The sequence below is a fragment of the Nannospalax galili genome, unplaced genomic scaffold (genome assembly GCF_000622305.1).
Source record: "Nannospalax galili isolate Female #2095 unplaced genomic scaffold, S.galili_v1.0 scaffold589, whole genome shotgun sequence".
Classification (NCBI taxonomy): domain Eukaryota; kingdom Metazoa; phylum Chordata; class Mammalia; order Rodentia; family Spalacidae; genus Nannospalax; species Nannospalax galili.
In genome coordinates this window covers 4,373,220-4,384,925 of record NW_008360324.1, presented here as the reverse complement: position 1 = coordinate 4,384,925, position 11,706 = coordinate 4,373,220, and the positions used below count along the sequence as shown (strand labels likewise).

At 44.5% G+C, this 11,706-nt stretch overlaps 1 protein-coding gene across 1 annotated transcript in view; it reads left to right on the top strand.

Annotated features, from left to right (window-relative positions):
* Positions 1 to 5,040: 5,040 nt before the first annotated feature.
* Positions 5,041 to 11,706, top strand: part of Dyrk4 (dual specificity tyrosine phosphorylation regulated kinase 4) — a 36,151-nt gene continuing 29,485 nt past the window's right edge. The window contains exon 1 of the mRNA XM_008825514.1: positions 5,041 to 5,047. The gene's annotated coding sequence lies outside the window, so the exon portion shown is untranslated. The remainder of the gene's footprint in view (positions 5,048 to 11,706) is intronic.

Here is an 11,706-nt window from a genome sequence, read left to right as displayed (position 1 = left end):
ATGTAGCCCTATCATAGGAGGTTGTGTGTGTGTGGTGTGTGTGAAGACAATGAAGTTTGCTTTGCAGTTAGCTAGGGAAATGAGATCGGGACTTTGGGGGGGGGTCTTAAACTGTTCAGTACCTAACTTTTTCCTGCTGCTCCCTGGCTCCTGCCTCACCCTCTCCTCTCCCTGTCCTTATCTGACCCCAGGAAGAAGAACAAGGGAAGGAGTAGTGCTTGCCTTTCATATAGGCTGGCCATTGCTTTTCTTCAAGCTCTTCCTGCTCTCTTTCATCCCCAAATATTTACTAGTATTTTATTTGTGCTGCCAGCTTGTTATTACTATATCTTCATCTTCATCATCATCATCATCATCAATTTTGAGACAGGGTCTTGCTATGTAGCCCCAGTTAGCTTTGAACTTGAGATCTTCTTTCTTTAGCCTCTTGAGGGCTGGGATTATAGTCATATGCCTCTATGTCCAGAACCAATTTATGTTTCTCTCTCTCTCTCTCTCTCTCTCTCTCTCTCTCTCTCTCTCTCTCTCTCTCTCTCTCTCTCTCTCTCTCTCTCTTTCTCCCCCCCACACACAGGACTCCAATGGATGCTAACAAGCCAAGGAAACACAGTTTGACTTACTTCCCACATTTGAAAGCAAGAAAAAAGCCAAGTTTTACCTCTGTGAGGGTAAGCATCCTTGAATCCCAACTGAAGAGCTTAACTACTTTCAGGAAAATCTGGGGGTCCTGGAGCCACAGGTGACTATTGTACCAAAGCACTTTTTAAGGTGGTATTGAGTGGAAGGTGTGGGAGACCCAAGCTAGCTGGGTAAACATATTAGGTACTTTTATTGTTGTTGTGGCAAAATATCTGAAAAAAAGCAACTTAAGGAAGGAAAGGTTTACTTTTGGTCACAGTTTGAAGGTGCAGTCCATCATGGCAGAGACAGCATGGTGACGGAAGCACGAAGTGGCTGGTCACATGGCATCCACAGTCAGGAAGCAGAGAGAGAGGAATGCTGGTGCTCACTTGCTTTCTTCTTTCTACTCAGTCCAGGACCCCAGCACAGGGAATGGTACTGCTCACATTCACAGTGGGTCTTTCCAGTTCCCTTAAACCTCTTTGGAAACACCCTCACGGACACACCCAGAGATTTGTCTCCCAGTTGATTCTAAATTCCATCAGGTTGGCAATCAAGGATCAACTTTCCCAGTGGACTTGAAAAGAGAAACCAGGCAGAGAGTGAGCCTTTCAGGAAACTTGAGACTTGCATTGGAGGAGCCCCTGGTCCAGTGACTCGTCCGCAGTAGCTGCTTACACCCCTCTGTCTACCTGGAAAAATTTCAGAATATGCTATAGTAGTTTGCAATCAGAATTCAAGAATGCCTCCAGAAAAATATTTGGGCTTTTTCTTGACAAAGACATAATTTCGTTTTACTCTGCCCCCAAACCTAGTGAAAGACACAGCACAGAAGGGAGAGCACAATGTGGTGACCACACTTTCCATCCATGAACTAAACAAGGTGACTTTTTCAATGTACACTCCATGTGTTCAAAAGATCTTATAAGATCATATTGTTCAGAGTCTTTGTTCAGTACATTTTGCAGCAGATTTTGGTCCAAAACACTCTGGTGCGACTGTCTGAACCTCCCCTCATCAGTGACTGGGAAGATTAGGGTTCAGCAGCCTCTACAGTATCTCTTATAAATCACCTGCCACCTTCCTAAATGTAGAACTCCATGTCACCTCCTCCAAGTAGCATTCCTGATTTAGCTCTCCCATCCTGTTGGGGAACCCTACTGTTAAAGTCAGCTCCTTCCTCAGCAGGGGCTTCCTGCCTGACTTACCTAGAAAGTGCCGCCAAGCATGGATGCTTGGCCTCATTTGAAACATGACCTTTGGCATAGTTACCTGCAATAAAACTACCCCCAGTTTTTTTCTATATGATAATTAGGCATTTCCCCATAGTGGGATGATGGGATCCCCTGCCACATGTAAATAAAGCATACTATGAGCACCTATCAGCTGAAGCATTGGCTACTGCCTCCACACTATATTTTCCCTAACCCCCACTGAATAAACAGAGCTGTTTCACTAAGTCTGGAACCTGCCTCCCTGGAGGGGCTTTCTTCCTTCAGTGCTCACTGGCCGTCCCTGACCCCGTTCATCGCTTCTGCTCCCTTTTTCCTCGTGGACCGGTGGCCAATGACCCATGAGGGAAGGGAGAGAAACCACACCATCCCTCTCCCCACTTCCAAGATTATAGCTCACACAAATGGATCCATCTGCACATGGTGGCACAGACCTATAATTCCAGCACTTGAGAGAAAGAGGCTTTGGGGCTTGAACTTTTGAATAGTATGGAGACTGTTAAGGCTGAGGGAATTACTGGAAATGAACTTGAATATATTTTGCATTATTAGATGGACATGAGCCTTTTGGAAGCCAGGGACAGAATGCTATGGCTTAAGGAGATGTGTCTGGGCGTCAAGTGAACAGGAGGTGGGCTTTTCATAGTTGATACTGATGGTCAACTTGATTGGCTTGATAAGGACATGGTAAACTAATAAAGCACATGTCCAGGCATGTCTATAAGGGAGTTTCTGGAGAGGGTTAACTAAGATGGGAAGATCTCCCTGAATGTGGGCAGCACCATCCCACAGGCTAGGTCCTGGCATGCAATAAAAGGGAAAACTTGGAGAAAGCCTTCATTGCTGCTCCCCGCCCTCTTTCTACTGGCTGTGATGTGACTCCCTCTGCTGTGCCCTCCCTACCAAAAGTACTGAAACCTCTAAAACTGTGAGCTAAAAATCCTCTTCTCCTTTTAAGTTGTTTGTGTCAGGCATTCTATCAGTGACAAAACAACTAACACAAAGAGGGTTTTTATTTTATGTGTATGAGTGTATTGTCTGTATGTTTCTAAAGTGCACCATGTGTGTGCAATGCTCGTGGAAGCCAGAAGAAGGCATTGGATCCCCCGGAACTGGAGTTACGGACAGTTGTTAGCCACTATGTGGGTACTAGGAACTGAACCCAGGTCCTCTGCAAGAGCAGCCAATGCTTTTAACCACTGAGTCATCTCTCCATTCCCTAAACCCATATTCTTAATCTTATTAGCCTGCCTCTCAGTTAAGAAGTGCTAATTCTATTAAATGTAACTCTATAAGGTTCCTTATGCAATCTAAATTTCATGCCTAGAGGTAGAAACAGAAGCATCTGAGAAGTAGAAACAGGAGGATCAGAAGGTCATGGCCATCCTCAGCTACATAGTAAGCCTCAGGCCAAGCTGGGCTACATGAGACCCTGTCTCAAGAGAAACAAAACCAAAACCAAACTGATGGAAAAGAAAATAAATTCTGCTGCAATATATCAAAGCAGAAGTTGTCAAAAATAAAATTATGCTGTTTTTTACAGAAACTACCAGCAGGTGGAAAGGGATTGAAGAAGACACTCAACATTGAATTCTGGCCTCGTACATGAATATGCGCATACACAGAGTACTGTAAATGAGTTAAGCATCTTAGCATATCCACTACCTTAAGCAAGTGTCAAAAAATATCTTAAATACTTAGATACAGGGCTGAAGAGATGGTTCTGTAGTTTTTTTATTATTTTTATTTTATGTGTATAAGTACATTGCCTGCATGCACCCATGTCATCTCTCCAGCCTCAGGTTATAGATTTTTTTAAAAGTTATTTTCTATCAGGGAAAGACAGATGTTCATTTAAATATTAGCTATGGGGGCTGGAGAGATAGTGCAGCAGTTAAGAGCACTCTCTACTCTTGCAAAGGACCAGGGTTTAATTCTCAGGACCCACATGGTGGCTAACAACCATCCTAACTCCAGTTCCAGGGAATCTGACACCCTCCTCTGATCTCTGCAGGCATTGAACAACATGGGTGCCCTTATATACATGCAGGCAATACCCTCATACACATAAAAAAATTTAAATAATAATAAATATTTTTTTAATGCTGAGATTGGTAGACAAGAGCAGGGAGGGAATAAACCAGTGGTTTTCACCTTGGTTGTATGTCTAAAATTGCGTAAAGAACTTTTGGTCTTTTTGAGACAGGGTCTCCCTGTAGCCCCAGCTGACCTGGAACTCACTATGTAGACCAGGCTGGCTTTGAACTAACAGAGATCTGCCTGCCTCTGCCTCCCGAGTGCTGGGACTAAAGGCGTGTGCCACCACGCCTGGCTTATTGATATTTTTAAATATTTTATTTTTTGTATTTTTACTTTATGTGTGTGAGTATATTGCCTGCATGCATGTAAGTGTACCCCCGTCATACAATGTTCGCTGAGGTAAGAAAAGGGCATCAGATTCACTAGAACTGGAGTTACAGACAGTTGTTTCCTGCCATGTGGGTGCTGGGAGTCGAACCTGGGTCCTCCACAAGAGCAGTCAGTGTTCTTAACTACTCAGTCATCTCTTCAGCACCAGGTTATAGATATTTTTAAATAGCTACTTTCTATCAGGTAGGGACAGATGTTCATTTAAATGTTTTCTGTGGGGCCTGGAGAGATGGCTCAGCAGATAAAAGCCCTGGCTGCTCTTGCAGAGGACTCGGATTTGGTTCCCAGCACCCACATGACAGCTCACAACCATCTGTAACTCCAGTTTCAGGGAATCTGCTGCCCTCTTCTGGCCTCTGCAGGCACCAAGCCACACATTTGGTGTGCAAACATGCAGGCAAAACACTCATACACATAACACAAAAATTTTAAAAATTAAATGTCAGCTGTGAAGCCAGGTGTGGTGGCTCACACCTGTCATTCCAACACTTGGGAGGGGGCGGTAAGAGGATCAGGAGTTCAAGGTCATCTTCAGGAATAGGGAGAGTTTGAGGCCGTTCTGAGCTGCAGGAAACCCTGTCTCAAAAGCCAAAAGTAAGTAAAATAAATAAATAATAAATAAACAAATAAATAATGCTGTGAGGTGAGGTTGTTAACTGTTTCTCATTGCGGAACTGGACTCATTAGCCTGTGTGGCCTGACTACAGTGGTATTAATGAACTAAGAGGACACAAGCTTTCTGTCTGGCAGATGCTGAAAGCCTGGTTAGGATGCTCCTGACCTTTCCCTTCCCTCTGTTTAATAAAAGGGTTTCTTAGGAGAGATGGGCTTATAACTGAGTCTCACACAGTGGAGGAAGGTACCCAGAAGCATTCATGCTGTCTCATTTCTGTGTCTCCTCAGCACCAGATGAGACAAAACCAAAGGAAAAGCAGCACTCACCTGCCATTGCAAATAGGGGTGGAAATCCAGTCAGAACTGAATGGAGCTAAAAGCAGAGATTTTATTTTGTCAGTTGAGTCTAGCTTTGTAGAGTGGTGCAATACATTTAATGACAATACATTCGTCCTTGTAAAAAATTAATTTTTTAGTGTGTGTGTATGTGTGTGTGTGTGTGTGTGTGTGTGTGTGTGTGTGTGTGTATTACCTGCTTGTAAGTAAGTACACCCATGGCCTACGGAGGTTAGAAAAGCCCATCGGATCCCCTGGGACCGGAGTTTCAGTTAGTTGCCATGTGGATGTTGGGAATGGAACCCAGGTCCTCTGCAAGAACAGTCAGTGCTCCTAACCTCTGAGCCATCTCTCCAGCTCCACATTCACCCTTTAAATGCCAACAAAAGGTTCAGGAGAAGAACTTGTCATGATCACAGAACTAAAAGATTTAAAATTATAAGCATCTGCATCTAACCTGGACTTGGTAGCTGCGTAAAAGTTAGGCATATGCTAGCATACAATGTCTGCCTCTGAAGGAGACTTGGCATCTGAAGGAGAGCACTTACATGCCTTTTCTGTTCTTTCCCAGGGCCCCATCCTTCCTCCTGAGATTTAACAGTAAGTACCAGCTCCTCTGTCCTGTATTCCCACTGCTGCCCTACTTTGGAGACAGGAGAGCAAACGTTGAGATTAACATCAATTGTTGTGAAAAGGATGCTAACACCAGCTGGCATGAGAGAGTGTCTGTATCTCAGTGCTGGAATTGGACAGAGAATAAGGTTTCTGGGGACCGCATCTTTAAGCTGTGAAACTAGAATAAACACAACATGGAGGATAACTAGATTTTAGAAGCCCAGTCCCTGCCCTCCCGATGTGGCTCTAGCTTTTTCTATTTGCTCTTCTCAGTGATGTTGAGATAGTGGCCTCCCTATTTTACAGAGGAAACTGAGACCCAAAGAGATTAAGCAAGGTACCAAAAGACAGCCTGCTATTTAATAAAAGCTGAAATCAGGACTCTGATTTTATTCTGTAATTCATGAATGCTTTTAAAAAATATTGTCAGCCGGGCGTGGTGGCGCACGCCTTTAATTCTAGCACTTGGGAGGCAGAGGCAGGCGGATCTTTGTGAGTTCGAGGCCAACCTCGTCTACATAGTGAGTTTCAGGATAGCTGGGGCTACAGGGAGACCCTGTCTCAAAAAGACAAAAAAAATATTGTCATAACATATTAGAGGATATTCTAAAATGTATGCAAACTATAAATAATAATAATAATAATAATGCAAACCCTCCTGCAAATCAACACAAAACATAAGAAATCCCCCGAGGGTCCTTCCCCACTGTACCACATCCTGTTCGTTGCTCCCTCTGAGATAACCACTCTCTTGAGTTTTGCATCTATTATTCCATTGCTCTCCTGGATACGTTTCCCAAAGCACAAGTTGTTTAATTATGTGTGTTCAGCCATGCACGGCGGTGCAAGCCTGTAATCCCAGCACTAGGGAGGGCAGGGTGAAAATTACAAACATCCAGGATTGAAGGTCATCCTCAGCTGCACTGTGACTTTGAAGCCAGCCTGGGCTACATGAGACCCTGTCTCAAGCAAGCAAACAAAAATTACAAAGGTTTTCGTTCTTCCTATCTAGAGTCATACTGTAAATGTGTGTGCACGTGTGTGTGGGTGCACAAGTGCCACCACGTACATGTGGAAGTCAGAGGACAACTTCTTGTGGGTTCACGGATCGAACTCAGGTCATCAGGCATGGCAGCAAGTGCCTTCGCCTGCTAAGTTATCTTGCTGTAATCTAGATTTTATTCCCACTAATCAAGCATGCACCATACTGCATTTGGCACTCCCCTGGGATGGGCCAGACCTCTGCTGTTTGGTCGTTCCTGTGCTCTGAGCTTTGGTTTCTTTTGTTTAGCGGCGTGTCATTGAACTGCTTTTTTGTGACTTGAGATCATTTCCTTTTATTACTGACAGCCGTACTACCATCAGAGCATCACATGGAAGTGACTGCCAACTTATTCACCAATTAAAGAACATTTTGATTGCTTTTTATTTTTAGGTACTTACGAAAACACACTCATGCGAGGTTTTTTTGGTACTTATGAGTAGTGTGCTATTCACACTCGTATGAGTTTTTGTGTGTAGAGAAGTTTTCAGTTCATTTGGGGAAATTCATGAGCATCGTTGCTGGATTGTAGGTTAAGGCTGCAATTAGCTGTCTTAAAAACAACAGCCAGGCTGTCCCTCTTTGCCTTCCTAGCGGCACTGAATAGGAACCACCTCCCTGTTAGCGTTTGGTGTTGTCAATGTTTTGGACTTTAGACACTGTAATCTTTGTGTAGTGCTAATCCATTGTTTTAATTCATAATCCACTAATGACATGATGTTGAACGTCTTTGCCTATGCTTATTTGACATTGGTATATCATTGTTTTGAGACAGACTTTAAAGTCTCTGTGCTATTCTCTAGTTTATGAAGCATTAAATATTTTTATTACATTATATTTATTTATTATATATATATTGATATTGGGGTTGTGTATTTGGCATGGCACATGTGTGGAAATCACAGGACAGCTTCCAGGAATCAGTTCTCTCCATCCACCATGTGGGTCCTCAAGATTGAACTCAGATCTTCATCAAGCACCTCTACTTACTAAGCCATATTGCTAACCCTATTCTATAGTCTTGAATTCTATAAATTCTGACTAATGGATTTTTATACACCATCTGTCTTAGTTTGTTTCTCCACTGCTGTGACAAAACACTCTGACCAATACCAACTTGGGGAGGAAAGGGTTTATTCAGCTTACATCTCCCAGGTCGCAGGTCATCAGGGAGCCCAAGGTAGGAACTCAGGGCAAGAACCTGGAAGCAGGAGCTGGAGCACAATCTATGGAGGAATGCTGCTTACTGGCTTGCTCCCCTGGCCCCTGTTCAGTCTGCTTTCTTATGCAACACAGGCCCACCTGTTCAGGGGTGGAACCACCCATAGTGGGCTGGGCCCTCCCACATCATCAAGAAGATGCCCTCAGACATGGCCACAGGCCACTCCAATAGAGAGACAATTCCCCAATTGAGGCTCCCTCAACCCAGGTGTATCAAGTTGACACTAAAGCTATCCAGTGCACGATCCCACAAGTGATAACTTACAGCCAAAGTACTGTCCTTAGTATTGAGATACAAAAATGATGCACAGCTGGGCATGGTGGCACACTCTTTTAATCCCAGCACTTGGGAGGCAGAGGCAAGCAGGCAGATCTATGTGAGTTCTCTCTCTCATTGAGGTAAAAACAAGTTTCTCTAGGAGCTCAGAGAAAGTTTTCTTAAGTCTTTGGCTACTGTACAGAACATTGTGCCATGCTTCACTGATGTGCCAGTCAGCCATATTTATCATCACAGTGTATAGAAATAGAGCTCAGTATTTATATTTTCTTCTAAGTGAATAACACCTCCTGGACTAGGTCAAGGAGGCTGTATGCAAGGTGGAGGGAGAGTGTTTCAGGCAGAAGTAACATAATCAACATCACAGCATAAACCAAATCAACAGAACATAGTCTTGGAAATCATCTGCTCTAACTCCTACATGTTATACAAATCTCTGTCATAGGAAGTTTAGCGTTTAATGTATAGAATAAGTGCTTGCTTTTTGCACCTAGATCCAGATTCCATAGAATAAAAGCATGAATTCATTTTTGAGAGCTTTGGAGGGGAAGTATTTTATATTCTTTTGTCCCTCAGTCTTGCAGCAAATTACAGAGAGGCCAGGAGAGGTCGCTGGGCAGCAGTATACCAGGGTGTCAAGGCACTCAAGGACTTAGCTGCCAGACCCAGGATCGCCCGCGTTAGTTGGGTTACCTTGGCTGAGCTATTTGGATAGCCTTAGCTTCTCTTTCTCCGTCTGTGAATCGAGGCCATTCTCTGACATAGTCCCCAAGGCTGTTCTCATTGTCATGTTTCCAAACTCCATTAATGGAGTCATAAGGAGATGCCTCTGCCCTAACACCAGGCATTAAGGAAATGACTCCAAGAGTCTTAGCTTCCAGACCTGGGTTCCTACCCTTCCCTCAAAGTCAGAAGCTCCTTCCTCCACTTTCGCCAGTGGCAATGACTCTGGGGAGGGTACAGAGTTCCTGACATGAGAAGCTGTGCTCCCACTTGGATGGGTCATGTTCACTCTGCTAATCGGTCCCCAGAGTGCATCCTTGCCTGTGGGTGGAACCAGGAAGCAGCTCCTTCCTGCCTAGGCATCCTGGGCTCCCTCACACACCACAAAGGGCCTTTCAGGGCAGACCCTTAGCTAGAAGTGGCAATTGGACAGAAACCTTAATTAGCCTAAGGTCTGCACCAGAGAAAGTGGCTTAATCCCTCAGCTGGCCACAGCGTCGGGGACATCCTCCCCTCTTTCCCAGCTCGTTGCCTGGCTCAGCTGAGCGGAATCATCCGCCAAACTTGTATTCTATACAGAATCCCTGAAGATTTTTTCTTCTCTCTCCTCATCACAGTGCCTTCTTTGCCTTTAAGCATTTGTTTTTGAACTCTTGGCTTTTCTGGCCTCTGGTAGAGGATTATGATCCTGTAAGGAGGAAGCCATGAGTTGATGCCTCATGTGTCTACTCAGCACTTCTAAGCTCTAGGGATTTTTTTTTTTTTTTTTTTTTTTTTTTTTTTTTTTGAGAGGGAGGAGGAAGAGACAAGGAGGAACCACTGGAAAAAAAAAAAAAAAACAGAAAATACCCTGCACGAACCAACTAAAGCAGGATTGTTTGATGGAGGTATGCCTTTTGGAACAGTCTAGGTGGCCTAGGGGCAGGGGACCAGGGTGATCCAACACCTGCTGACAGCCCAGATGCTTTCTCTCCAAGACTTCACAGATGAGGACATCCAGGACTCAGTCCAAGGTAAGAGGACCAGGCAGTGCATCTTAGGATCCTGTTCTAACTAGCCTTAAATGGGGAACCAGATCTATGACCCTTTAGCTCTTAAATTGAGGAGCTGGGACCTGGGCTCCCCTGTGGCCTTAAAAACTTCATGGAGCTTTTTACCCAAGGTGGGAGAGCGTGTGCATGTTGCGTTGGGACCTGGTGTGATAAGAAGGCAAACTAGGGCAGAAGATAGAATATCCCTGGCGGGGGACACTGGAGTCGTACTGGGGGATTCCACCATCTGTGTACCTTTCTTGGCACCGAGGACACTCATCGGTGTCTCTGCTTCCCCCTGACAAAGGGGTCATAAGATCAGGCCAGCTGATTCCTATGGGATTGGGCACCTGGCTGTTTGGGTTTGTGAGGATTTGGTTTCCTAACATGGACCACCTCTTTTATCTAATTTCCCAGTACCTGAAATATCTTCCTTAAGTGGAGATTCATTAATTTGAAACAAAGCTTATTTTTCCAGCAGTTGTCTTTGATAGGTGGTATGAGTAAGGGGTGACTAGCCATAGCCAAACTATGTGCCTTAGCCAATTTGGAGACTTCCAAAAAGATGCCCCAGGGAGCAGAGCACTGGGCAAGCTGGTTTCAACTTCCTCATGTTCCTCCAATCAGCTTTTAAACTGAATTCAGCTTCTAATGAGAAAGGTGAGCTGGCTTTTGTAAAGCAGTGAGAAGGAATTAGCTTTTGTTTTTTAAACTCAAGTGTGGGAACCCAAATCCCCTTTACAATGAGCACTAGGCAGTCTGCTCCGAACACAGAGACAGGAGGGAGGCAAAGGAGTGGCCCAAGTGAGGCCTGAAGACTTGAAGCTTCTGGCTGGCATAGTGCTGATGTGTTGTTACATGGTACCCCCACCCCCAGTCTATCACATACAGATGGAGACGATAGGGGAACCAGGGAATGTGAGCCAAGTGAGGGAGAACCCTAATAACCTCGGCCTGCTGTGAGTACAGGATCTCCAACTTCCATCCCTGAGGCTGCCCTAGTCCACATCCCTTGCTGCCCTCTTCAGTAGCCTTACCACCCTATCAAAATTCTCATGTGGAGAGTGCTCCTAACCCTTGTTATGTGTCTCCTCTCCCTCATTCCATCATTCTATGGGACCCTTGATACATGTCTGCTTACCTTGTTGTGATACTGTTTGTTTTAAATGATTTTTTTCATTATAAAAACAGTGTTTTCTATTTATTTATTATTTATCTTATGTGTATGAGTGTTTTGCCTGCATGTGTGTAAGTCACCCATGTCCTACGATGCTCTTAGACGTCTGCATGGAGTATAGAGTCTGCTTAATAATAAATCACTAGTGGTTCATTATTTGTGAGAAATATATACTATGCTAATGCAATGTTAAGAAGAGAGGAAAGTTGGTAATGGTGATTTATACCTATAATGCCAGCCCTTGGGAGGTTGAGACAGGAGGATCGCCATGAGTTCAAGGACAGCCTGCACTTCATAGTGAGTGAGTTTCAGCATGTCCTGGGCCACAGAATGAGATGAGATCTCCTCCTCTCCCCTCCCCTCCCCTCCCCTTCCCCCTGTCCTCC